At 37.0% G+C, this 27106-nt stretch overlaps 2 long non-coding RNA genes across 29 annotated transcripts in view; one reads left to right on the top strand and one right to left on the bottom strand.

The window, feature by feature from the left end:
* Positions 1 to 7617: 7617 nt before the first annotated feature.
* On the bottom strand, positions 7618 to 10827 carry LOC140632716 (uncharacterized). 2 transcript variants are annotated; one of them, XR_012030370.1, is made up of 5 exons: positions 10504 to 10827; positions 10334 to 10405; positions 9794 to 10201; positions 8398 to 8585; positions 7620 to 8144 (listed from the first exon to the last, which is right to left on the bottom strand). It is a non-coding gene; the product is annotated as an uncharacterized lncRNA (long non-coding RNA). The 2 variants fall into 2 exon arrangements; XR_012030369.1 differs by having other exon boundaries at positions 7618 to 8585; positions 10504 to 10817.
* Positions 10828 to 12096: 1269 nt separating this feature from the next.
* Positions 12097 to 27106, top strand: part of LOC140632717 (uncharacterized) — a 341247-nt gene continuing 326237 nt past the window's right edge. For 4 of the 27 annotated variants that reach the window (XR_012030391.1, XR_012030388.1, XR_012030392.1 and 1 more), the window contains exons 1-3: positions 12184 to 12631; positions 14125 to 14197; positions 18098 to 18196. This is a non-coding gene — a long non-coding RNA (uncharacterized lncRNA). The other 23 variants (XR_012030395.1, XR_012030397.1, XR_012030396.1 and 20 more) reach the window with 15 other exon arrangements.

The following is a 27106-nucleotide window of genomic DNA, read 5'->3' as shown; positions in this document are numbered from 1 at the left end:
TTGAAAAGAAATATTTTTCTGGAACAATTCCCTGTATTCTCCCCTCTAATTGTTTACAGACTGAAGTCATGGGATGTAAACCTTGAAAATATTTGGTAAGTTAATTTATCATGTTGTATTTCTTTCTTTTTTTTTTTAATTTTTTTTGTTGTATTTATTTCAAGAGAGCCTGAGGATTACCTTCCTAAAATTTTTTCAAAGACATAGTCCAAAATAAATCACAATCACTAAGGTAGTCTGATAAAGGAGCAAACAAAATTCATGACCTGCAGACAGCAAGTTTTAAAATCTGACACGGACACTGTGTTTATGACACCCATGATGTGTCTTTTCATCATTCAAATTCTGCCTTCTTTTTTTCCTGAAGCTAGTGACTCTGCCATAGTTGTATAGACAGAGATTTGTTTTTGTTTTTTTGTTTTTTTTCTTTTCTAACTAAAACCTTTGGAATACTTACAGGCAAATTCATTTAAGCATAACTGGAATAATATTTATTTCAATGCTGAGTACGTGTGGCATGTTAGCTCTTTTGTTAAATTTGATATCCCACTGCACATTCTTTTTTATTTTTATTTTTTGTTCTTCTTGATTTCAATCTCCAAACACAAGAAGTTGGGTCTATATCTTAGACCCAACTATATCTTCTTAGGTTCCCCCCTCCCCCTAATTAAAAAAAAAAAAAAAAAGGAATGGGTATTGTAAAAAAAAAAAAAAAAGGACTGAGGTGTTAAAGAAAATTAGACGATTATCAATAATACTTGGGAGAGAATAACAAAATGAAAAACGTGTCTGATTGTAGGATCGAATTAAAGTTAGTAGCAGTTCAGCTTTTGCTAAGATCATATTTTAAAAGAACACTAAATAGGCATTTTTACTACATGTGGTTTTAATCAGTGTGATATAATTTTCAGTTCCTTTGATTAATGAGTACATTCTCAGCTCTTAGGTGTTACCTATTTGTTCAGAAGCCATAGAAACACTTCGATTTAACTGGCTTAACCACAATTTTTGACTTACTTAATTAGCTTCTCTAGAGTTGCTAATAACCATACAGCCTTGACTGTGAACCATGTAATTATTTTGACATTAATTCTCTCCCTGGGATATCTTATGCTTGATGTCATCATTTCTCCACTTCAATTCCTGGCTAGTAATTTTACGACTGTAATGAAACTACTACTGGAAGATGTGTGTGAATATTGTACCTTAAAATTTCGTGGGATAAATAGGTGTCAATTTTAATCTCACTCTAATAGCAACTGTATGCTCCTTCATACCTGAGAAAACTAGTTATATGCCATGCCTTAAAGGAAGAAGAATCAGTATCAAGTTTACCAAAACATTTTTTAAACATTTGATTCTTTATATTAAATAACCAAGAAGTTGACATAGCAAAATTACAGGTTTAGGCATTTTATCAACCACGAAAAGTTCTCTTTTAAATTATGTTCTTTTTGAATATTGTGAACGCTTGAGAGGGAGAAGAAAGAAAGAGAAAAAAGCGATGGAGCTGAGAAAAAGAAAGAGGAGATAGCTAGTGGTCAAACAAAAGAATGGTAAAAAATGTTAGGTTATCATGTCAGATTGATCCTGCATCACATATTTTGCCTACTCTAAGATATGATAATATGGTAATTTTAAATTAAGAAAAAATAAAATTATTAACACCAACCACACGCACAAAGAAATGAAGCTAGTCAAATGCCAATGAATAAAGATAGACCTACTGGATTTGGAAGTAAATATGCACAACAAAGGTGGTGCTCACTCCCTCTTTTACCACAGTCCTCAGGATCTTTCTATACCCTTGGAATCTCCACTACACTGAGAAACCCAACTTTTTCTCTTCCACAGTTCTGTGGGATCATCTTGTCCCTCCTTATCCCAATCAAAATCTGTGGTCAATCATTACGATTATTTTTCCTTGCTCCTTTTGCTCTATCCCACTTGCTCGGAAAATCACACCATGGGAATATATCACTTCCACTTTTTCTGAACCTCCATTAGTGCAGCTCTTTGGAATGCTGGAAAATACACTTCAAATGTAAAATCTGGTTCCCAGGCATCTTGACTGTATTTTTTATTCCATTAATTTCCTTCTATCTTAGACAACTTTTCCACTCTTTTTTTTTCTCCTCCAGTGATCAATACCACCTTCTCTGCCCTTTGTCTAAATTGATAACCTTACTTTTATTAAGGCAGGTGAAGCACTTGAAAGAGAACTCCAGATTCCTCTGCATATTCGCATATTTCCTACCTCCCAAGTCATGTAATCTGTTTCACGCAGGTTGTTATACATGAACCATTCATGATCCTCCATACAGGTAATGTCCTAACTCAAGCATTAATTTGTGTCTCTTTTTGCCTAATCCAGTATATAGTTCCAGTAATCTCCTATTCTTGCAATGCAGACTGTTTTTCTAAATTTTTTTTTAATTTTTATTTATTTATGATAGTCACAGAGAGAGAGAGAGGCGCAGAGACACAGGCAGAGGGAGAAGCAGGCTCCATGCACCAGGAGCCCGATGTGGGATTCGATCCCGGGTCTCCAGGATCGCGTCCTGGGCCAAAGGCAGGCGCCAAACCGCTGCGCCACCCAGGGATCCCCAGACTGTTTTTCTATCAGATCATTTTCACTGCTATCAAATAAAATATTCTCCTTCCAAATTAAAAGAAGAGGAGGAGGAAAAGAAGAAACAAGAGGAAGCAGTGGAGGGAGGTGGGGGGAGAAGAATTTCCCAGCTGGTACATTTTGTTTTCTTCCTTTCAAACAAAACTTCTCAAATGAATAAACTAAACACATTTTCTCCAGTTTCGTTTTGTTTCTCTCTTCCAACCCTTTTTTCTCACCAAGCCATATGACTTGGTTTTGTCAAGGTTACCAAAACGGTATGTCGCTATTTCCAAAGACCACTTCTCAGTTCTCAGCATCTTTAACCTAAGGGCAATAGTTGTTAGTTACTCACACGCTCCTTAATGAAATTTAATCACTAGGATAATACATAACATCAGTTTTTGTCCTGTTTTTGGCTGCCCTCTTAAAGTCTTCTTTATTGGCTATTCTTCATCTTCCAGATATCTTAAGTTTGGAGTATTTCATGACTTTGTGATGTTCTTTTTCTTATCTATCCACAGTGAGGCCATACATCAGGTGACTGATGTGCTCTTATACTGAAACACCTCTTTATGGAATGCCTCCAAATTTATACCTTCAGTGCAAATTTCTCTCCCAACTTCCACACATATACTCAGCTTCTTTACCTGAATTCTTCTCCTACGTATCAAGTAATTGCTTTTCTAATGTAACACGTCCAAGACAGGGGAACCTGAGTGGTTCAGTTCAGTTGAGCATCTGCCTCTTGATTTCAGCTCAGGTCATGATCTTGGGGTCATGGGACAGAGATTTGTGTTGGGCTCTGTGCTTAGCATGGAGCCTGCTTGAGATTCTCTCCCTCTTCCTCTGCCCCTGCCCACATCCCCTTCCGCTTGCATACACACACTCTTTCTCTGATAAATAAATCTTAAAAAAAAAAAAAGTCCATGATAGAACTCTGATCTTCTGCTCCAAATCTTTTCCACTTATAGATTTTCCTATTACATTAGATGGCAACTCTATTTTTCCAGTTAGAATTCTCCTTGAATCCTTTATTTTTTACATATGAAACTCCATTTTTTAAAACCCCATTTAGCCACTTCCCTTTGTGTTTCGTACCACCCGGCCGGTGTTTGTCACCCTAACCACTCAGATATATAGTTATAGTTGTCTTCTATCTGGTCTTTCTGCTTTTATCTTTGCCCAACTCCCCAAAACTGTTCTCAAAACATCGAGAGTGGTCCTTCTAAATATCTAAGTCTGATGCCATTCACACTTGTATTTAGAATCCTCCTCAGAATCCTCACTTCAGAGTAAAATTACAAATACTTATAGTCACCTAAAAAGGCCTTCCTGATTTTAAAACATGATCCATTTCTGATCGTATCTCCTATCATGTCCCTCCCTTAATCCTTGCTCCAAATCATCCCAGCCTCTTCTTCTCCAACCATGCTTGGCAAATTCCTATTGGGAGCCTTTCCGGCGCCTGTTCCTTCAGCTTGGGATCATCTTCACGAAGGTATCTGCACAGATATCTCCCTCATTTCCCTCATGATATATTTTTTCAATGTCACTTACTCAAAGCAGATCACCCTAACTGCTGCCTTGCCCTGGGTCCCTCCAATCTTACCTGACTTACTCAGTCCCTGACCCACCATCACCTTCCATTAACGGTATCATGTACTTATTATCTCCAAGGACTGTACTCTTTCTTCTTCCCATAGATTAAAGGGTTGGCAGGGAGTAGCCACCTTTCTCTCTACCATTTATATGTCCTACACATTTAGCGAAGTGCCTGACATCGTAAGATTCAACGTTTGCTAGCAACAAGCAAAACTGATTCCCATTTGTTGTATGTAATACACTCTTTATCTTGTAACTCTTAGAGTTTTATGTTTATCCCTAAGATATTGAACTTTCATTACAATACCTAAATATTGTTGCTGGAATTTTCATGTATTATTTTATTGATGTTGCTGTAGCTATTGTGTGTAGTAGTATATAATTCTGAAGACTCCTCCATTTATTATGTAAAACTTGAGACCTTTATTTTTTTATAGGTTGCCTCCCTTCCATACTATTTTTTTCTTTTAAAATTTGAATTAAAAGTATTTTGATGCTTTGGGGTTGACTTTTTGCTGTAGTGTTTTCATAGTCCCCTTCCTTATTTCTTTTGGACTATACCATGATACAAGTCAACACGATTTGGTGTCTACTGTGTCATTTCTACTCCTCCTCTTAATGATTTGTGGCTGCTTTAGTCATTTTCATATTTATTTTTTAATTTCCCAGATCTCTGACTTTTTGTGTTTTATAACAGATGTTCATTTTACACATCTCATATCCTTTTACATTACATTTTAATTCTCTAAGAATTTTAATGATTTATTTATTGGAGAGAGAGGGAGAGAGAGTACATGCTCACAAGAAGGTGGTGGGGAAGGCAGAGGGAGAGAGAGTACATGCTCACAAGAAGGTGGTGGGGAAGGCAAGAGGGAGTACATGCTCACAAGAGGTGGTGGGGAAGGCATGTTATTTTGTTTTTCACCTTCAAGCAAACATCTCACTGAACAGAGTTCTAATGTAAGGCTTGATCTCACAACCCATGATAGTGAGCAGCTGAAACCAAGAGTCAGTCACTTAACTGAATGATCCACCCATCGCCCCTTTCTAAGAGTTTTAAATATAGGAGTTTTACAATTTTCTTTGTAAATATTATCTCTTTTTGCTGGTATTAACCATTTTCTATTTGTTTATATTTAGAAGTAGAACTTCCTTGGATGAATGCTAATTATTCATTGATTTTATATCATTTTTGGTGGGTGGGAGAAATTTCTTCTGCATCAGTTCTGGATTATTTGTGCCTCCTTCCAAGGCGTCAAATAGAACTACATCCAATTCTATATTCATTGTAACCTTAAGTACAGAGTTTCAATTTTCTTATCTGTAACAGAAATATGTACCTACCAGTTTGTGAAATGGATTTAAATGATTTAAATGAGATAATATAAAAAAAATATAAAAAAAAAAAATAAATGAGATAATATATGAACTTTCATATATAGTGAATAATATGTGATTAGTAAGTATTATTAGTAGACTGTGAAATTCTTGAGAACATATTCTGAATCCTGTTTCTTTTTATTCTCAGGAAGTACCTTAATAACGGTCATGCCATATATGAAGTTCCTATTTGTGGAGTGAGTAGATGATGGAGAGGAGGAAAAGTTGCATGTTATTTTGTTTTTCACATTTATTTAGGAGTGTCAGTCTTTCTAACTTCTTGAATTATGATTTTTTTTCCTGCTGTATTTTAAAGGATACTTAAATATCATAGTTGAAAGTATTGATAATTGGTTGTCAACTCCATGTATTAGAATCATGAAAAAAGACAGAAAAACTATTAAATTCTGGTCCTTGACAGTTTTTGATTTAGTTGCTTTCAGGTATATTTAGTTGATTGTATCTAATTCGAGTGGGCAACATTCTTTAAAATAATAAAAAAGATAGGATTAAAAAATTAAAACAAGGGCCACCTAGATGGCTCAGTAGTTGAGCATCTCCTTTTGACTCGGGTCATGATCCTGGGGTCCTGGGATTGAGTCCTGCATCAAGCTCCCATCGAGGAGCTTGCTTCTCCTTTTTGCCTATGTCTTTGCCTCTCTCTCTCTCTCTCTCTCTGTCTCTCAGCAATAAATAAAATCTTAAAAGAAATTAAAACAAGAAAAATACAAAAAGTCTACATATTGATTGTTAATACACATGACCAACATTTATCTGATTATTTCACAGATACATCAGCATAATTTGATCAATATTTAATAGGCTATAGAGCTTAGACTAATTAGATTTTATTTACAATAAGTATAACAAATATACAGCAGTTGTAATATAAAGTTGTTAAACTTACAAATATAAAGTTGTTAAAATGATGAGATAAGAAATACTATGTTAATTATATTGCAGATTTTAGATGGGAAAAATTGTTCTGAAGACGTTTAAATTGGCAATTTATTCTAAAATGTTACATATACCTGCATTTAGAACTTTAATCATTTGAATTTATAATTCTTTATAGTTATCTATTCAATTTTTTTACTTGAAACTTTGTTATTGGACAACTGATAATATAGTACTACAGGCACTATATTATGTGTACTGGTGGCCCGTACTTGAGACTGACACTCCTCTCATACACTTACATACTAAAAGTAATGATAAATGTTCCACACAATTGTAATCAGTCTTACTAATTTTAGGGTTCATGTTTTATCAGTTGTCAATTCTGATAATTATTTGAAAGATACCATAATAAAAGATATAATTATTTGAAGGAACAGAGAAATGATGACAAATTAATTTTCCCTTAATAATAGAAACATCTTATTCAGCGTATGAAATGAAGGGATTAAAGTGGGTTCATTGTTGGTGTGCAACACAGTACATAATTATATATTGTTTTTTATGATAGAGTAAATTTTGTACAATTCAGAAAAAGAGAACTCTGAGAGAATAATCTTACAGTTTCCGATGACATATTTGGATCTTAAATCTGGAGCCAAAAACCAACTAATTTGGGTAACTGGATAGCATTCTCAAAGTGTAAGAGAAAATGATATTTGGAGCAAAGTAAACCTGTGAAATCAGGGATAATTCTGTTTTAATCTAGTTGTATATTCAATTTAACAGATTCTCCTATCATGATTCTTCTATTATGAATCTATATGCCTATGTCTTCAAACAGACCTTAGGATCACCATGGATATAGTTCCACATTATTACACAGTATTTAAGAAATGCTCTCTGATTTCCTAGACTTGGGTGCTGGGATAGAATTCTTTTTTCTTTTTAAAGATTTTATTTATTTATTCATGGGGCGGGAGGGGTGGGGCACAGGCAGAGGGAGAAGCAGGCTCCATGCAGGGAGCCCGACATGGGACTCGATCCCGGGTCTCCAGGATCACACTCTGGGCTGAAAGCAGCGCTAAACCACTGAGCCACCCAGGCTGCATCATAGAGAGAATTCTATGAAACTCCCCCCTTGGCTCTTTCCTTGTATAATTGCCCTTTACCTGTGGGTGGAGGTTATGAATATAACTAGATGTTACTCCATGATCATGTTACGTTCCACGGCAAAAGCAATTGTGCAGATGTGATAAACATGGTTAGTCGACTTTAAAATAGTGAGATTATTTGGGTTGCCCTAATCAAATCACAGAGTCCTTTTTTTTTTTTTTAAGATTTTATTTATTTATTCTTGAGAGAGAGAGAGAGACAGAGACACAGGCAGAGGGAGAAGGAGGCTCCACGCAGGGAGCCCAAAGTGGGAATCCATCCTGGATCTCCAGGATCACTCCCTGGGCTGAAGGCAGGCGCTAAATCACTGAGCCACCCGGGCTGCCCAGGGCCCCTTAAACACAGGGTTTTCTCTGGCTGGTGGCAGAATGAAAATCAGATCGTAGGTATGAGAAGTCTGCTCCACTGCTGCCCTTGAAGGTGGTGAGGGCTGTGTGAGAAGCCTCTAGGAGAGGAGAATGGCCTCTGCAGGCAGCTGGCAAAACAAAATGGGTACTGTGGATTTATAGCCACAAAAAACTGTATTGTCAACGATCTTACTAAGGGTGGAGGCAGACTGCTCTCCAGAGCCTCTAAGCAAGCGCCTGGCATCGCCAATACATAGGTTTTAACCTGACCGTAGGAGAACTCAGTCCCTCTGATCCCATCCCGACCGCACTGCGAGACCATAAACGGGTATCGTGTTTATCCTTTCAATATGTGATAACCAGTTATAGACCAATAGATACCTGATGCAGGTGTCAGTCCAGCGTCTGCCACCACTTGGATGCACAAATAGGGTCACTTAAGGAGGAGAATTCATGACGTCTTGCTAATATATTAGGCAAGAGGGAGGGGGGTGGAATGCAGAGAGGGGACATGCATATGGTGGAGATGCACAGCATAATGTCTGCAACACGATGCTAAATAAAAGGAGCTAAAGAGAAAAACAGGGACCTTTAGTTTGGATGAATCCTTTTTTACTCTTAAGAAGAAATTATTTTAAACTAATGAATCTTGAAACTTGTTTTAATGCCAAACATTTCCTCTTTTTAGCAGTTTATGTATATTTTGAGAGAGCCAGTGCACATGCATCAGAGCTGGGGACAGGGTGGGGAGAGAGTCTAGAGCAGGTTCTGCTCTGCAGGTGGCCGGGCAGGGGCTTTCACCTCAGACTCGACATCATGACCCGAGCTAAAAGCAAGCGGAGGTTTAACCAGCTGAGCTACTCAGGCTCCCCAACATGTCTGCCCCCCACCCTTATTATTATTTTTTTTTTTGGAAACGAAGCAGAGTTTAATGTATGTGAAGGAGTCACATGGAAATGAACTGTAATAGCCAGGAACAAAGAAAATACCCATTTTGCATATTTCCCGTCCTGCTCCAGAAGAGGCTCACCACTCACTCTTGGCTCTCATGGACCACCATCCTGCTGGAGGTGAAGTCGCGGGTCTTGGCGCGAAGCTTACGGACCGGAGATTCTGCAGTATCAGCACATTCTTCTGCCTCTTCCGGCTCATGCTGAGCTTTACCGGGCGGGGATTCGGTGAGGTGAGCGTTGGGTTGTTCACAAGCCTCCTCCGCCTGCCTCGGGTAGGACTTGACTTTCACTCGGAGTTTATCCACCAGGTCCTGCAACCTGGGCACGTTCTGTCCTCTCCACTCTGGTAGGTTAACGCCTTCAGCCGCCGCTCGTCTTTCCTCAGGCCCTTGACAGACTCTGTGCTCTTCTGCTCCCCTTCGAGCTCCAACTCCAGCTCCCGGATCCGCGTCTCTAGTTTCTGGATCTGCTTCTCCCCGCCCTTCAGGGCCCGCTGCTCAGCCTCGTCCAGACTATGCTGCAGGTCCTTCACGGTCCGGTCCAGGTGGGCGCTGGTGTCCTGCTCCTTCTTAGCTCCTTGGCCATGGCGGCCGCGTCTGCGATGACCTTTGCCTTGTCCTCCGCATCCCTCGCATCCCTGCCGGCGTCTTCAACCTCGCTCTGGAGCTGTGTCCAGTCGGCCTCCAGCCAACACTTCCTAGGCCATCGCTAAGCTCATCTACCGTGTGTCAACTTTGACCTCCCATTTAGCCCATCTAACGTGTGTCAACTTTGACCTCCCGTTTAGCCCATCTAACGTGTGTCAACTTTGACCTCCCGTTTACCTCATCTAACGTGTGTCAACTTTGACCTCCCGTTTACCTCATCTAACGTGTGTCAACTTTGACCTCCCGTTTACCTCATCTAACGTGTGTCAACTTTGACCTCCCGTTTACCTCATCTAACGTGTGTCAACTTTGACCTCCCGTTTACCTCATCTAACGTGTGTCACTTTGACCTCCCATTTAGCCCATCTAACGTGTGTCAACTTTGACCTCCCGTTTAGCTCATCTAACGTGTGTCACTTTGACCTCCCGTTTAGCCCATCTACCGTGTGTCAACTTTGACCTCCCGTTTACCTCATCTAACGTGTGTCAACTTTGACCTCCCGTTTAGCTCATCTAACGTGTGTCAACTTTGACCTCCCGTTTAGCGTGGCGATCACAACTTGCTTCAAAATCTCCGAGGAGCCCCTGATTTGGAAAAGTGCACATGGTAATAATACACACAAATAAAACCCACATTAAGAAAAGAGAAAAAACAAACAAAAAAACAAAACAACAAAAAAAAACAGAAGCACGCTTACACCTGCACAGTCAACTTACCTATGTCTTTGCTCCATTATTCGCGCCCTCCACTCATTTCGCGCTTTCTGCGGATCAACAGCTAACAGCTTGCTGGGGTGGTCAACGGTAAACGGCGGCATATTAAACATTTTACTTTTTATTTATTTTTTTAATTTTTTTATATTAAACATTTTAAAGACTCTGGTTACCTATTATTTAAAACTGGCGGTCACCTCCCGGGTCTGACCTCGGGTGGCGGGTACTCGCCCCGGCTGGAGGCGAGATGCCTTCTGAGAGAAAAGGCACGACCGCAGCAAGGACATCGCTGATTGGCTACGGCTTGAAGCCTAGATGGTGGGCTGTGATTGGCCGCCCTCAAGTTCCGGGGGCGTGTCTTTGAGGCGCATGCGTGCAGGGTTGGTTTCTTTACGTCAGCCGCCGAGGTGCCTCAGGTAATGGTCCTGTTTTGTTACCTTGACGGCGGTGAGCGCGCTGAGGCGTGATTTAAGGCGGAGGAACCGAGGCGCTGAGAGCCTTGAGGACGTGAGGCCTGCGCACAGGTGAGGTGCGGGCAGCCCCTGGCGGTTGACCTTTCCAAGGCTTCGTCTCCTCACCTTAAGTTGGGTCTTGGATTGTTTTCCCGGGGCTGAGAGGCACCTACTGGGTTGGAACCGAGTTAAGTCGTTGTAGGCCGCCCAGCTGGGTTTGCAGAATTGCTTGGTTTGGGGGAAAAAAAAATAAATAAATAAATAATAAATAAATAAATAAATAAATAAATAAATAAATAAATATCATCACACATTTGGCCCGAGCAGGGAATTGCTTGGTTTGGGGGAAAAATAAATAAATAAATAAATAATAAATAAATAAATAAATAAATAAATAATAGATAAATAAATAAATAAATAAATAATAAATAAATATCATCACACATTTGGCCCGAGCAGGGACGTGTTGAGCGTGGTCGTGGAGGAGAAGCAAAGAAGGGCATTTTTTCCTCTGTGGTATGTTTGATATTGACCTCGGTGCCTAACAAAGTGTTGGTGCCTTCTAGGTTCCGGTCGGTCATCGAGGCGTTTTAAGGTACGAAGTAGGTGATGTAGTGATTACTATAAAATCACTCTAAAATCGGATGCTTCTACATCGATAGACACTTGATAACACGTATTTCAAATAATGAGATTCTACCTCTGTATATGAACATACACGCTCTGTGTCAAATTTGAAATGGCTTATCCCATTAAAATTCATATTTAAATACAGGAACACGTAAAACACAACAATAATTAAATAGTGACATAGCTTAGAGACCGCCTTTGGCTCTATTTTCACAAGTCCAGAAAAAAAATAAATAAATACTGCACGAGCTGCTTTTTCAGTACTAGTCTTAAAATATAGTACAGGGTGAAATAGTAATGAGAAAGACATTTTCAAGATGAAAATATTTTTTAGCTGACAGACATTGACAGTTTGTAACTGCAGTGTCTGTTTTTTTTTTTTTTTTTTTTAAGAGTTTATTTTTTCTTGAGAGACGCAGAGAGAGGCAGAGACACAGGTAGAGGGAGAAGCAGGCTCCATGCAGGGAGCCCGACGCGGGACTCAGTCCCGGGGTCTCCAGGGTCACGCCCTGGGCCGAAGGCGCCGCTTAACCGCTGAGCTACCTGGGCTGCCCTGCAGTGCCTGCCTATTCTAACTTGGGAAAGAACACCCTGAAATGGTTGGCGTGATGGCGTCACGTGTATGTGCAGGTTAGGCACCATGCGGCCGCTCAACTAGAGGGGTTTCTGATCCTACCTAAAATCTTAGGTCGTATTTTATATTACATGATAGTAATAGATGTTGTAATCCACCTGACTTTTCTAATTATTGCATCTCAAGATAAAACACTCGTGATGTAGTAGTTTTGCTATATGTTGTCATAAATGCTGTTAATACAGAAATCGTTCTAGAGAAAATGTCTAATAGGCTACTTGATGTTTTTTCCTATTATAAGGCATTATGCTTTCCAGATTTGTGATTATGTACTCAGCATGTTTCATAAATGAATTTTGGTGAGCATTTGTGCCAAGTACTGAAGTTCTTCCAAAGCACTTTTTTTTCCTCCCCACATACAGTTTGGAAATCTCTTCATTATTGTTTTCAGTTGCTAAGCAACACCCCCCCTCTTTGCTTGTTGCCATGGTTGCTCATGAATCAGGGATGACACAAAGCCATCTGTTTGAACCAACATCCCAACGTTCTCTAAAGTATGACCCGCTCTGTTCATCTAGAGGCAAGATGGAGCAAGTTAAAAATGACTTAGGGTCTGGGTAGTTGTAGGGGTGAAACTCCTGGAAGGTAATTTTTGTCCTTGTTTGTTTGTTTGTTTGTTTGTTTGAAAAGTAATCATTTCTTAATAGAACATAAAATCAGTATGCTGCCAAAATGCTATATTCACAATAGATTGAAAGTACGCTCTGAAATAATAAAGAAGAAACAAACAGCAAAGCCAAACCAAACAAAATAGCTTCAGGTATTTTAAAGTATTGGTTTTATTTCCTTTAATTTACTGTGATGTTTACTGTCTATAAATGTACTTCCTAGAATAACATTTAAAGAACGTTTGAATATGGAACTAGGACAGCCAACTTGTTTAATCCCATGGAATCTTTGAGAGAGAAATGAACAAATTGTCACTAGGATTATCCTGAATAAAAATTGGAATTTGTCTTTGTTTTTATTTTCCCAAAGCAAAACTAATACTATTGCTTGGACTCCTAAGTAGGTGGTTTCGGAAGGTGCCTGGGGATATGGCTTCATAGAATTTGAAAGTTTTACCAAGTACCCTTTATAGATATATGAACATTTGTAAACAGAATGCTATTCTCAATTATTTGTTCAAAGTCTGTTAAACTAAGTAAAGAAATTAACCCTTCACTTATTTGGGATGTTAATAGTTTTGGAGTTTACCAGAGTATTTTTGAGCACTGTAAATGTAAACAATGCCCTTCATAATATTCTATTAACATATTGCCATAATTATGATACCTTTGTTTTTCAGTTTTGTCTTGTTACTTTTCATTTTAAAATCATTTCAGAAGCTCATTCTTAAAAACAGACTGTTAAAGTGAGGTCTGGTGATTCACCTTTGCATGACTCTCTTTTGAACACTTGGCAAAGTGGGTCAGAAACTCCACTGACTTGGCGCTTGGGGCTACACCTGAAAATGCCTTTCTTCCCTCTAAAAATATTGTAACGTTCAGAACCAAGCAATTTTTGGTTACTAATACCCAACTTGATTATACGAGCATTTTTGGGTGCTTGCAAGAGTAGTAATACTTGCTTTTACTTGGACTTCAAGTGGAGTGTGTCAGTTACTATGCTGCCTTATTAATCCTGAGACAAAAAGTTAAGGTCAGTATTACAATGTTAGAGTTGTATGATGCACAGATGTTTTTAACCTGGTACGCATTTATCAAGGATAAAGAAAGGCATGTATTTCAAGTGAATTAGATAACAACTAAATCTGTAGCATTAGTCCTCTTAACACCTTATGACTTTCCTCATACTTTTTGTAATGCTTTCATGTACTAGTTCTCACAATTAAATTTCCTTAAGCACTTGCAAGTAAGGTAAAATAAAACACTATCTACTGTAAGATCATTTTGATTACACATAATGCTTTAATTAGATAAATTTCCAGTGTTTTAGTGAATATTTCAGATTAATGCTCTGGCCTTTTGAACTATATATTGTATTATTCATTATACAACACGCAATTCCAAATATCTTAAAAAATATTTTTTCTCTGGACTTGAAACCCATTTTAATGTGGGCTTTTCTGCTTGTAGAGGACAATGCAGAGTATGTACCTTTTCAGATTTAGAGATTGTGTTTTCCTCCGTGTTCTGTCACCATTTTGTGGTGAGTATATTATGTGTTTTGTTGACTCTTTATGTATACTTAAATGTTTATGTAAGCCTTTGCATCTTCAGTATAGCCTTTTTTTTTTTTTTGAAAACTCATTACAGATGGGTTTTGGGTATTTTATATGCAAAAGGAATCTGTGGCTAAATATGTCGTTACCTTCATCCTTCAAATGAAAGTGTGCCTTTTTTTTTCTTAAGATTTTATTTATTTATTCATGAGAGACACAGAGCGAGAGAAGAGAAGCAGAGACACAGGCAGAGGGAGAAGTAGGTTCTATGCAGGGAGCCCGATTTGGGACTCGATCCTTGGTCTCCAGGTTCACGCCCTGGGCTGAAGACGGGTGCTAAACCGTGGAGCCACCCGGGCTGCCCCAAAAGTGTACCTAATGAAGAATATAATAATACATAGTATTTCTTCAAGTATTGAAATGAAATGTTTTGACATATGTGATCCCTATGAAATCATCACCAAAATCAGAATAATAAGCATATTCATTAGCTCCCCTAAGTTTCTTCAAACCTGTTGGTACTCCCTTTCTTTTACCTCTCCCTGGCCCAAACTGCTCCTTTGCCTAGCTAACCACTGTTTTCTGTCAATTATACATTAGTTTGCATTTCCTGTAATTTTATACTGAAGTTACAGAGAACATCCTCTTTTTGTTTGGCCTCCTTAACTCACCATAATTATTTTTGGACATTCCTCCATGTTTCCATGTGCATACTTCATTCATTTGTATTGTTGAGCAGCATTCCACTGTATACCACAGTTGTATTCATTGGCCTATGGATGAAGATTTGGGTTATTTTCAATGTGCGCTGTTACAAGCAAAATTTCTATGAACATTTATTTATAAGCCTTGTATGCACATATGCTTTTAAAAAAAAAAAATAAATACCTAGGAGTGGGATGGCTATATTATATAGTAGTCCATGCTTAACTTCTTAGGAACATGACAAAATGTTTTCCAAAGTAGTTGTACTATTTTCATTTCTGTTTCCACCAGAATTATATAAGAGTTTTAGTTCTTATATATCCTCACCAGCTGTAGAATTGTCTTTTTAATTTTAATCATTTCAGTGACTTTGGAGGGGCTTTTTTTTTTTATTTTATTTATTCATAGAGACACACAGAGAGAGAGAGAGTGAGGCAGAGACACAGGCAGAGGGAGAAGCAGGCACCACACAGAGTGCCTTACGTGGGACTTGATCCCGGGTCTCCAGGATCATGACCTGGGCTGCAGGCGGCGCTAAACCGCTGCGCCACCGGGGCTGCCCTGGAGGGGCTTTTGACTTAGTTTTCCTTTTATGTCATTGATGACAAATGATGTGTAGCACCTTTGTGTGTGCTCCCTTGTCATCTATATGTTTTCTTTGATAATCATGTCTAGAATACATATTTTGTCTATTTCATTTGGTTATTTTTTTATTGAGTTTTTAGAATTCTTTTTTTAAGATTTTATTTATTAATTTTAGAGAGAGCAAGAGAGTGAGAGAACACATTCACAAGTGGTGGGGAGGGGAAGATGGAGAGGGAGAGAAGCAGACCCTGTACATTGAGTGCAGAGCCTAGTGGGGCTTAATCTCATGACCCTGAGATCATGACCTGAGCTGAAATCAAGAGTCAGATGCTTAGCTGATGAGCCACCCAGGCACCTCTGAGAATACTTTATATAGTATGGATACAAGTCTTCTATCATGTATGATTTGTAAATATTTTCCTCAAATCTGTGGGTTTGTTCTTTTCATTTTGTTTTTAATTATGATCAGCCCAGTAATCAAATTGGTCTTTTGGGGGCCATTTTTCTTGGTGTTTTGTCTGAGAAATCATTGTTTACTCAAATGTACAAGAGTTTTCTCCTAAAGGTATCTTCTAAAAGTTTTACAGTTTTAGATTTTACATTTAAGTCTATGATACATTTGAGTTCAATTTTGTATATAGTGTTAGGCTAAGTATGGAACACAGTTAATCTTATTACATATGAGTATCCTGAAAGTTGCAGCTCTCTTTGATGAAAATATTTTCTATCCATTTTACACTGAATTGACTTTATGTATTTGTTGAAAATCAATTCTCTATCCATTTCTGTTTCTGAAATCCATATTTTGTTGATGAATTTGGATACGTACTCCAGTACCAGCCTTAAATATTTCTGTTTCATAATGTCTTAAGATCAAGTAGTGTAGTTCATCTTTTTCAAAGTTGTTTGTAGTTTTGTGTCTTTTGTATTTTCATATGCCTTTTAGAGTCAGCTTGTCAATTTCTACAAAGAAAGCAGCTGGGATTTTGGCTGGTTTTATCAAATCCATATAGATAAGTTATGGGAGAATTAACAACACTCTTGAGTGTTCTGATCCATTATGATAAGACACATCTCCATTTATTTTGGTCTTCTTTAAGTTTCTGAGCAGTATTTTGTAGTTTTCCCTGAAAGACTGTCAGAAAAATTTTCACATTTTTGTCAGATATATCTCTTATATATTTTGAATTTCTTAGGTAATATATAAAAATACGGTTGCTCTCCATATATTGATCTTGTTTTCTGCAACCATACTAAATTCTTGTATTACTTCAAATTTTTGTTAATTTTATCAGATTTTTCTACATTCATGGTTTTTCCTCTATAAATAGAAACAATTTTTCTCCTTTCTTTCCAATCTGGTTGTAATAGTCTTTCTTTTTCTTACTCATTTGCACTATTTTGTTCAGTATAGTGTTAACGGGGATGCTAACAACACACATTCTTGTCTTATTCCTGATATTGGGAGAAAGATGCAATCTTCAATCATTAAAAAATAGATAAGCTGTAGATTTTTTAGGAACCCTTTATTGGATTAAGGAAGTTTCCTTCTATTCCTACTGTGCTTAGAATATTTATCAGAAATGGATGTTTGATTTTGTTAATTTTTTTCCTGAATCTGTGAGGATGATTGTATCTTTTTCCCTTTTAAAAACATTTTAATATGGCAAAATATATTGATGGCGTTTTATTTTTTTTTTTTTTTTTTTTTTTTTTTTTTTTTTGATGGCGTTTTAAATGTTGGACCAAACTTATATTTATGACATAAACTCCACTTGGTCATAATATATTTACTACCATTTTTATATGTTGCTGGATTTGACTACCTAAATTTTTGTTTAGAATTTTTGCTTACATGTTCATGAAGGATATAATATATATATATATTTTTTCTTATAATGTCTTTGTCTGGTTTATGGCTATGCTCATAGAATAAGTTAGGAAATAGATGGCCTCCTCACATTTGTGAAAGATTTCTGTAGAATTTTTATTACTCCTTCTGTAAATATTTGCTAGCATTCACTGTGAAGCCATTTGAATCAGAAATTCTCTTTGAAACATAGTTTTTAACTACAAATTCAATTTATTTCATAAATATAGGGCGATTTTCCCCCTATGCTGTTCATATTCTTAAATATGTTCTTAGAAGTTCTCCTCATACCCATTCTCTACTATCTATTCTAGAATTCCCACACCTTAACAAACATCTTTCCTGGTGTCAGTACCTTCACTGGTAGTGTGACCCTGAACTTCTGCTTAGGGTTCTAACCATTGCTAGGCTAAGATTACTGTACTTATCTTTTGACATCAAAGTGGGACAACTGAATATTAACATCCAGGTAACCAGAATGGTACCAAACATATTTCCCCCTGCCTGCAATGTGTAACAGCAGCCTTAAATCTAGTTAATGATCTCTATCAGTTAACCCTTCCTAAATGATGCTTTACTTTCTTGTCTGCTGGTTCCTTGGCACAAGTTGTCCAAAGTATCCCATGATCACCTGTTAGCTTTTGATGAAGATGGGCTGGTCAAGATGCTAGACTTTAAGAATGCTTGTATATTTCCATTTGTATTTTAATGTCTTGGTCTTTGACAGAACTTTCCACGGAGATGTTCCCTGGACCCCAGTCTGAGCCTCACATTATACACATTTGGAGTACACTTGCATCCAGAATCAAAGAAGAGACAAACCCAGGTAATCCGTAGCTTGAAGCAGAGTCTCCATCCTAGGCTGATCCTAGATCATCTGACCCCAGCCAACCCAAAGTTTCATAAGTAGTAAATGTGTTTAATGCTATAGAATTTTGACTTGGCTTGGTAAACAGATAAAGCTAACTTATCCAAAAATTGATATCTGGCAGTGGGGTGCTGAGGTAGCAGAAACCTAAAGTTTGTGGCAATATTTTTGTTTTTTTTGGAGCTGTGTGGAAAAGAGTGGGAAACAAATAGAAGTCCAGAAAACGACCATGAAATTGTTATAAGTGCTTGGAAAAATGGCTAACCAAAACATATGGAAAATTGTCATTATATTTTTAAAAAATTATCATTTTATTATTATTTTTTCCATCATGGTAAGTGTACTCTTTAAGTGTAAGTGTTCCCTCTGGGAACCATCAGTTTGTTCTCTATAGTTAAGAGTCTATTTCTTGATTTTTCTCTTTTTTTCCCACTTGCTTGCTTGTTTTGTTTCTTAAATTCCATGTATGAGTGAAATCATATGGTATTTGTCTTTCTCTGGCTGACTTCTTTTGCTCAGCATTATACTCTAGTTCTATCCATGTCATTGTAAATAGCAAGATTTCATTCTTTTTATGGCTGAGCTATATTTCAATAAATAAGTAAGTAAGTAAGTACACACACACACACACACACACACACACGTACACACCCCACATCTTTATTCATTTATTGATGAACACTCAGGATGCTTTGGTAATTTGGCTATGGTACGTAATGCTGCTATAAACGTAAATATGTATGTGTCCCTTTAAGTTCATGTCTTTGCATTTTTTTGGGGGGGGGGTAAATACCCAGTAGTGTGATTCCTGGATCATAGGGTAGTTCTGTTTTTCAATTTTTGAGGAACCTCCATACTGTTTTCCACAGTGGTTGCCCCAGTTTGCGTTCCTACCACCTGTTGTTGATTTCTAATGTTTTTCCATAGGGATCAGAAAACATAGTTTATCTTCCTAAATTATTTTAAATTTATCAAAGTCTATTTTATGGGTTGCAATATGGTCTTCTCGGTAAGTGCTTTATGTGTGTTTGAGTGTGTATTCCAAACTCCTTTGGGGTGGTGTTTTACAAATGTCTATTAGATTAACTTGAATGTTGACTGTATCCTTTGCTGTGAAAAGCTTCTTATCTTTATGAAGTCCCAATAGTTCATTTTTGCTTTTGTTTCTTTTGGCTTCGTGGATGTATCCTGCAAGAAGTTACTGTGGCCGAGTTCAAAAAGGGTGTTGCCTGTGTTCTCCTCTAGGATTTTGATGGAATCTTGTCTCACATTTAGATCTTTCATCCATTTTGAGTTTATCTTTGTGTATGGTGCAAGAGAGTGGTCTAGTTTCTTTCTTCTGCATGTGGATGTCCAATTTTCCCAGCACCATTTATTGAAGAGACTGTCTTTCTTCTAATGGATAGTCTTTCCTCCTTTATCGAATATTAGTTGACCATAAAGTTGAGAGTCCACTTCTGGATTCTCTGTTCTGTTCCATTCATCTATATGTCTGTTTTTGTGCCAGTACCACACTGTCTTGATGACCACAGCTTTGTAGTACAACCTGAAATCTGGCATTGTGATTCCCCCAGGTATGGTTTTCTTTTTAAAAATTCCCCTGGCTATCCAAGGTCTTTTCAGATTCCACACAAATCTTAAAATAATTTGTTCTAACTCTCTGAAGAAAGTCCATGGTATTTTGATAGGGATTGCATTAAACGTGTATATTGCCCTGGGTAACATTGACATTTTCACAATATTAATTCTGCCAATCCATGAGCATGGAATATTTTTCCATCTCTTTGTGTCTTCCTCAATTTCTTTCAGAAGTGTTCTATAGTTTTTAGGGTATAGATCCTTTACCTCTTTGGTGAGGTTTATTCCTAGGTATCTTATGCTTTTGGGTACAATTGTAAATGGGATTGACTCCTTAATTTCTCTTTCTTCAGTCTCATTGTTAGTGTATAGAAATGCCACTGACTTCTGGGCATTGATTTTGTATCCTGCCACACTGCCAAATTGCTGTATGAGTTCTAGCAATCTTGGGGTGGAGTCTTTTGGGTTTTCTATTTAGAGTATCATGTCATCGGCGAAGAGGGAGAGTTTGACTTCTTCTTTGCCAATTTGAATGCCTTTAATGTCTTTTTGTTGTCTGATTATTGAGGCTAGGACTTCTAGTACTATGTACAACAAAACTAAAAGACAACCTACAGAATGGGAGAAGATATTTGCAAATGACGTATCAGATAAAGGGCTAGTTTCCAAGATCTATAAAGAACTTATTAAACTCAACACCAAAGAAACAAACAATCCAATCGTGAAATGGGCAAAAGACATGAACAGAAATCTCACAGAGGAAGACATAGACATGGCCAACACGCACATGAGAAAATGCTCTGCATCCCTTGTCATCAAGGAAATACAAATCAAAACCACAATGAGATACCACCTCACCCCAGTGAGAATAGGGAAAATTAACAAGACAGGAAACCACAAATGTTGGAGAGGATGTGGAGAAAAGGGAACCCTCTTACACTGTTGGTGGGAATGTGAACTGGTGCAGCCACTCTGGAAAACTGTGTGGAGGTTCCTCAAAGAGTTAAAAATAGAGCTGCCCTACGACCCAACAATTGCACTGCTGAGGATTTACCCCAAAGATGCAGATGCAATGAAACGCCGGGACACCTGCACCCCGATGTTTCTAGCAGCGATGTCCACAATAGCCAAACTTTGGAAGGAGCCTCGGTGTCCATCGAAAGATGAATGGATAAAGAAGATGTGGTTTATGTATACAATGGAATATTACTCAAGCATTAGAAACGACAAATACCCACCATTTGCTTCGACGTGGATGGAACTGGAGGGGATTATGCTGAGTGAATTAAGTCAATCGGAGAAGGACAAACATTATATGGTCTCATTCATTTGGGGGAATATAAATTATAGTGAAAGGGAATAGAAGGGAAGGGAGAATAAATGGGTGGGGAATATCAGAAAGGGAGACAGAACATGAAGACTCCTAACTCTGGGAAACGAACTAGGGATGGTGGAAGGGGAGGAGGGCGGGGGGTGGGGGTGAATGGGTGACGGGCACTGAGGGGGGCACTTGACAGGATGAGCACTGGGTGTTATTCTGTATGTTGGCAAATTGAACACCAATAAAAAATAAATTTATTATTAAAAAAAGATTAACTTGAATGATAGATTTGTTTAAAATAAAAGTTTTCTTTTCTGATTTCCTGTCAATGATTCGAGAACTTTATTTTGAATATAAGTATTCAGTGCTGTAGGACACCCCAAGGACTGTTTTAGTGCATCTCACACATTTTGGTATGTTGTGCTTTCATTTTAGTTACTTTCCAAAACATCCTTCTCTTTTGATTGATTTTTTTGCCCATTGATTTGGTTAAAAGTGTGTATTTACTGTCCACGTGTTAGGGCATTTTGAGATATGTTTATGTTATTGATTTCTAAGTTAATTCCATTAGTCTCAAGGATCATATCTCATATTACATGAAATCTGTTAAATTCATTAAGACATGCTTTGTGGCTCAGAGCATGATCAGTGTTGATTAATATTCAGTGGCCTTTGGAAAAATATGTATTCTTTTATGGAGTATTTTATATATGCCTGCTAGGTCATACTGGTTGATGGTGCTATTCAGGTCTACTCTTCCTTTGCTGACTTAATGGAATATCTGTGGTTGTATTAAGCATGAGAGAAGGATGTTAAAATTCCTCAGTATTATTGTTGATTTGTCTATTTTTTTTTCAGTTTGTTCAACTTTTGGTTCTCTGTTTAGTTCATTTTGAAACTGTGTTATTATGTACATACATATTTTGGGTATGTTAGATGGGGCCTATGGTTAAACATTGAGTCTGGCTAATTCCTCACCACTGTGAATACTCAGTGACATAGGAAATTTGAAGTCTGCTAGTAAGGTTGTGGGGAATCAGCACTATCCTTAGCCCTATTCTCATTCTTCTATATAGTTCCAGCTCTTTAAGATAGTTATTTACCCAGCCTTCAGTCATTTCCACATTTGCTGATCAGAATTTGAACACCCTTTGCATGTCTTTAGGGGTTCTCTTTGTGCACCTTTGTTTCTCTTATTTTGTGAGACTAGTTTCCCTGGTGTTCCAGCGCTCGCGCGCTCTCTCTCTCTCTCTTTAGTTTATCAGATTGACTCCTCTTGTTCCACCTTTATTGAGGCATTATTGATATACAGAAAATTTCACATATATCATATGGGTTTTGATGAGACAGATATATGTACACACCTGTGATTCTTATGTGAGGTATATCAAATAGTCGAACTTATAGAGGCAGATAACATAATGATGGTTGCTGGGGGATGGAGGTTGGGGATACAATAAAAGGCGAACAAGTTACAGAAATTGGCTGTGCAACACAGTGCCATTCTTAATTTCATCTCTTCAGCTGTGGGAGTCTGCTGTTGTCTATGCTGGTTCCCTTCTGTACTGAATTCTAGAAGCCCTCAAGGTATGAGGCTAGACCACTCGTAGGGCTTATCCCATGCATTTCTCATCTTTCAGGAATGTCTTTTGCCTGTTGTCCAATGCACTGAAAAATGTAGTTTTGTATGTATTTCTTCTGTTCCTGTTTGTTTAAGGTAGGAAGGAATATCCAGTCAATATCATCTACTTGCTAAAAGCTTCTCTATTCATTTTGAATTTTTTTGTTTTCCTCTTTGTTTCCCCCTCTTATTTCTATTTGCTCTTTTGTTACTTTTAGTTCATCTTCATTTTTAAAATGATTTTCTTTGTATCTACTTCTTTTTGTCATTTCATTCTGAGCTTAACTAATTCTGATTTGTGTTGTACTTTAATGTTTTTGCTGTTTTCTTATTTTTACTAATTTTGAGAGACTGCTAATCTTTGAAATCATTTTTGTGTGACCATCTTTCTGGCATACTTTTATTGTTTGTAGGGAGGTAATTCTTTTACTCCTTTTCTAGTACTTTAAGATTTTACATCGGTATTATGTTCCTGATTTCCATTTGAAATTAGATTTTCCAACTTTTAGAATGGATAAGGTTCAGGACATTTTTCTGATGTCACAGAGTTTCCTACTTATAGTTTGTGTAGTTTTCAAAAATATTTTTGCTTGTGTGCTCAGATTTTTCTGGGTTTGTTACTTGACCCCATTTGGTCTGGATCTCCTCTTTCCTTCTGTATAGAGAGGAGCCTAGTGGGGTCAGATTTAAGACTTCTAAGGTGTCACAAGTGTCTACTTCCTTCAGTTCTTTTGTGATTCTCTTGGATTCACATAGCATTGGAAAAGGTAAACCTCCTCGTTTTCACCTGCTTTTTAGTGAATATTTACTGGCTATCCTAACATTTTCCTTTTCTCAAGTTCACCAGATTCCATCTGTATGTTTTCTTCTTTAGTCCACAAATGTCGTTGTAATGCACATCTTGTGTGTGTTGACAGTTTATCAACATGTTCTCATTCTTTAGGGAGAGGGCAGAAGGCTGTAATAATATTTCACTTAGTTTTGTTGTAAATGTTGTATAGGCATTTTGGATTTTCCCTTTTTGTTCTGTAAAAAATTCATTGTTTGAAAAAAAATGCTTCTGTGTGGTCTCAGTGTCATCTTTCCCAAATTCCTCTCCAGCAACTTTTAATTTCTGCCTTTACATTTATCTTAGACTTTTCTCCTCCAAAATTTTCCATCTGGAAATAAGTGAGGAAACTTATTCTGCTGACTTCCATGTGCTTTTATATAATTTATGTCATAATTGTGGATATTATCTGGCTTAAAATGCAAGGTTTATTATATTTTATTCCTTTGTCTGTTGTGATCATCTACTTCTGAAGAAGATTGGTGTGTACTTCCTCACAGTGTCAGTAAAGTAAGTCAATAAGCAGAGTGGAGTGTTGAGACAAGGAGGGTCCATCTGTTGTTAGATTTCATATCCTCTCACATCATTAAAGCAATCATATTTGCTTCAGTGTTTTCCTGGTTGCATGAGAAATTGCTCTCAGATTTTTGTGTTTACTTCTTACCCACATTCAATAGAGCCTCCAATCTCATGCTTTCATAGATGTCTGGAGGGTATTCTAACTCCTGTAAACCTTTTTATCCCTCTCATCTTAAATCATTTTGCCTATAAAACCTGATATCAGTTGTTGTAACAATGAAAGTATTAGATTTTAAGGTAAGTGAAATAAAAGTCTGTTCTTATCCTCAAGTAGAACATACTCTACAAGGAAATGAGTCAGGATAGGAACTTAATAGAATGGAATTGAGAATTTTAATGAGAGGTTGAAGCACAGGGTACTATGGGAACAGAGGAATCTTACACAAAACTCCCAATTCCACATAATGCACGAGTCTAGGATAATGGCTTTATCAAAGAACAGAATGGAGAATTCACTTTATATATTTTATATATACTATATATTGATACACAGAGAAGCTGTTACTTAGATCTATCTATGTTACTTTGTAGAAAATACATATAAAGATCAATTAACTAAAATTAAATCTGAAAACGATTTCATCAGAATATTTCATAAGTTTATAGCAATGTAATATACTATTTACATATTGTATTTTTATTTCTTTTAGATAAAGCTCTAGTCTTAAGTAGAGTCAATGTGTTTAAAATTAATTTCCGGGACACCTCGGTGCTCAGTGGTTGAGTATCTGGGTGCTCAGGGCGTGATCCTGAGATCCCGGGATCGAGTCCCACATTGGGTTCCTTGAGGAGCCTGCTTCTCCCTCTGCCTATGTCTCTGCCTCTCCCTCTCTCTCCCTCACATTGTGTCTCTCATGAATAAATAAATAAAATCTTAAAAAAATAAAATTAATTTCCTATAACATACTTGAAAATTTGATAACTTTTTAAAAAATGTGATACTGAAATAAAAATGATCTTATTCTCCCAAATTTACTGATAAATTAAACCAGCCTTATTTTACTTAAATTATACTTAAGTAATTATTTAATTTTGCCCTAAGTTTCTATAGAAGTAGAATGTTAAAATATGAGAGTATAGAATACACCCCAAACCTTTATTTTATTTCAGTGTCTTTCAGGGGAAAGGTAGCCAGAAGGATAGCTTTGATAAGTCATTTTACCCAAAGTTCTTTAAGTGCATTAATGTATTAAAAGTAATGTTGAAATATAAAACCAAACCATATGTAATGATTAAGCAAATTAGCACATGAAGTAAAATCATGTAGTCTTATTTAAGATTCAATCATTCATTCATTTCACAAATATTTATTATGCTTTTACTAAGTAAGAGCAACTACATATAATAAATACATTCCTTGCAGTGATTGACCATACCTAAATGTAAATATAAGGGGTTAGCTAAAAAACCAAACAAGTTTGAGGAAAAACTGTAAAGTGCTGTGAAGGAAATTTTGAATGGATCCTAATCTGAATGGGAGAACAATGTTGACTTTTCTGAGGAAAAGACATTTCAACAAAGCAGTTAGGTGGAGAAGAAAGGTGAAGGCATTCTTATAAATTGAACTACATACACGAAAGCCTCAGACAGAGAGATAGAAGGAGATTACAAGAAGGCAGAAGGCCAGCATAAATGAATCATGTTGAGAAATTCAGGGGGGAAGCAAAAGCCTCTGCTGTATTAGAATTATTAAGAATCAGGCAAATCTAATACTTCGAGCTTTAGTTTAAGAACAATGTGTCTTTTAAGAATGATCACATTTACATTTTAAGAAGAGATCGGTGGAACTTCTATCCCCAGTGAGGGCTGAGTAAGGTCTTATCAGATAGACCTTGCAGATAACAACTATAAATTCTGAATATAGCATAAAAAGCAAACTCCCTGAAGGCTCTGGATAGTGAATAAACCAGATTGTAGTGGGGAGTGCATGCTGTGAGGAGATGAGCTATATTTGGTGATTTGCTGTTTTTCCTGATTTTATTCCATATAGCTACTCGTAAGATAGTATTATTAACACAGGTAAGATTGTCTGGCATAGATATTCTTATAGCTTTTAAGGTTATTGAGATAGAATTTCTTAATCCAAACCAAATAATTTCATTTTATAAGGGTTCAGTCTTCAGGGAGCCTCTATACATTCAGGACCCAGATAATTAATTTTTGTAATCATTTATAACATAAATTCTATTCTGATATTTCATGTACAATACTGCGGTCTTCTGAGTACCTGTAAAATGTATTCCTTCTTTTCTCTAGTTTAGAGATAAAATCCTAAGTCTCAGAAGGGTAAGCTGTTCAGTATAATACATTGACAGACAAGTAGCAAAGCTGTGGTTTAAACACACATTTCCATAGTCCCAGGTGCATGCTCTTTCAATGGTGGACTTGTTGAGGAGAAACATTTAAAGTTTCTAAACACATTCCATTATGACAGAGATTTCATATGATCCATATTCGGTTCAGCAAACTCAATTCAATATAGATTTTTTAAATGACTTTTATGTTGATTAAAAACATATGAGGATGAATTATACAAACAGTTTTCTAGAAAACTAAAACTATCATCTGGGAAAGATTCTTGGACATAATTTGGATCAACAGCCTCAATTATAAAAGCGTAAGTGAGAACATGGAGGACTCCTTTAGAAATTAGCTTCAGCTACTTCTAGGAAACAGGTGGCCTTGTTCAATTTTTATTCTGTAACTTTAGGAAACAGGTGGCCTTGTTCAATTTTTATTCTGTAACTTTAACTTCCTCAGGATTGGCCTAATTTCCATACTGCTGCTCCTTTCTGAAACACACCTTAATTGATTAACTGGTATTTCAGTGTGATTTATATTTTAGCAAATGTGAAATTTAGGATAAGTACTTATGTTTGGTGGTACCAAAAACCACTAACTGCTAAAACCATATTCTTTCATAAATTTTAATGGATAACA

The sequence above is a fragment of the Canis lupus genome, chromosome 4, assembly GCF_048164855.1.
Source record: "Canis lupus baileyi chromosome 4, mCanLup2.hap1, whole genome shotgun sequence".
Lineage (NCBI taxonomy): Eukaryota > Metazoa > Chordata > Mammalia > Carnivora > Canidae > Canis > Canis lupus.
The sequence above is the reverse complement of the archived record's forward strand: the minus strand, read 5'-3'. Positions and strand labels throughout refer to the sequence as shown.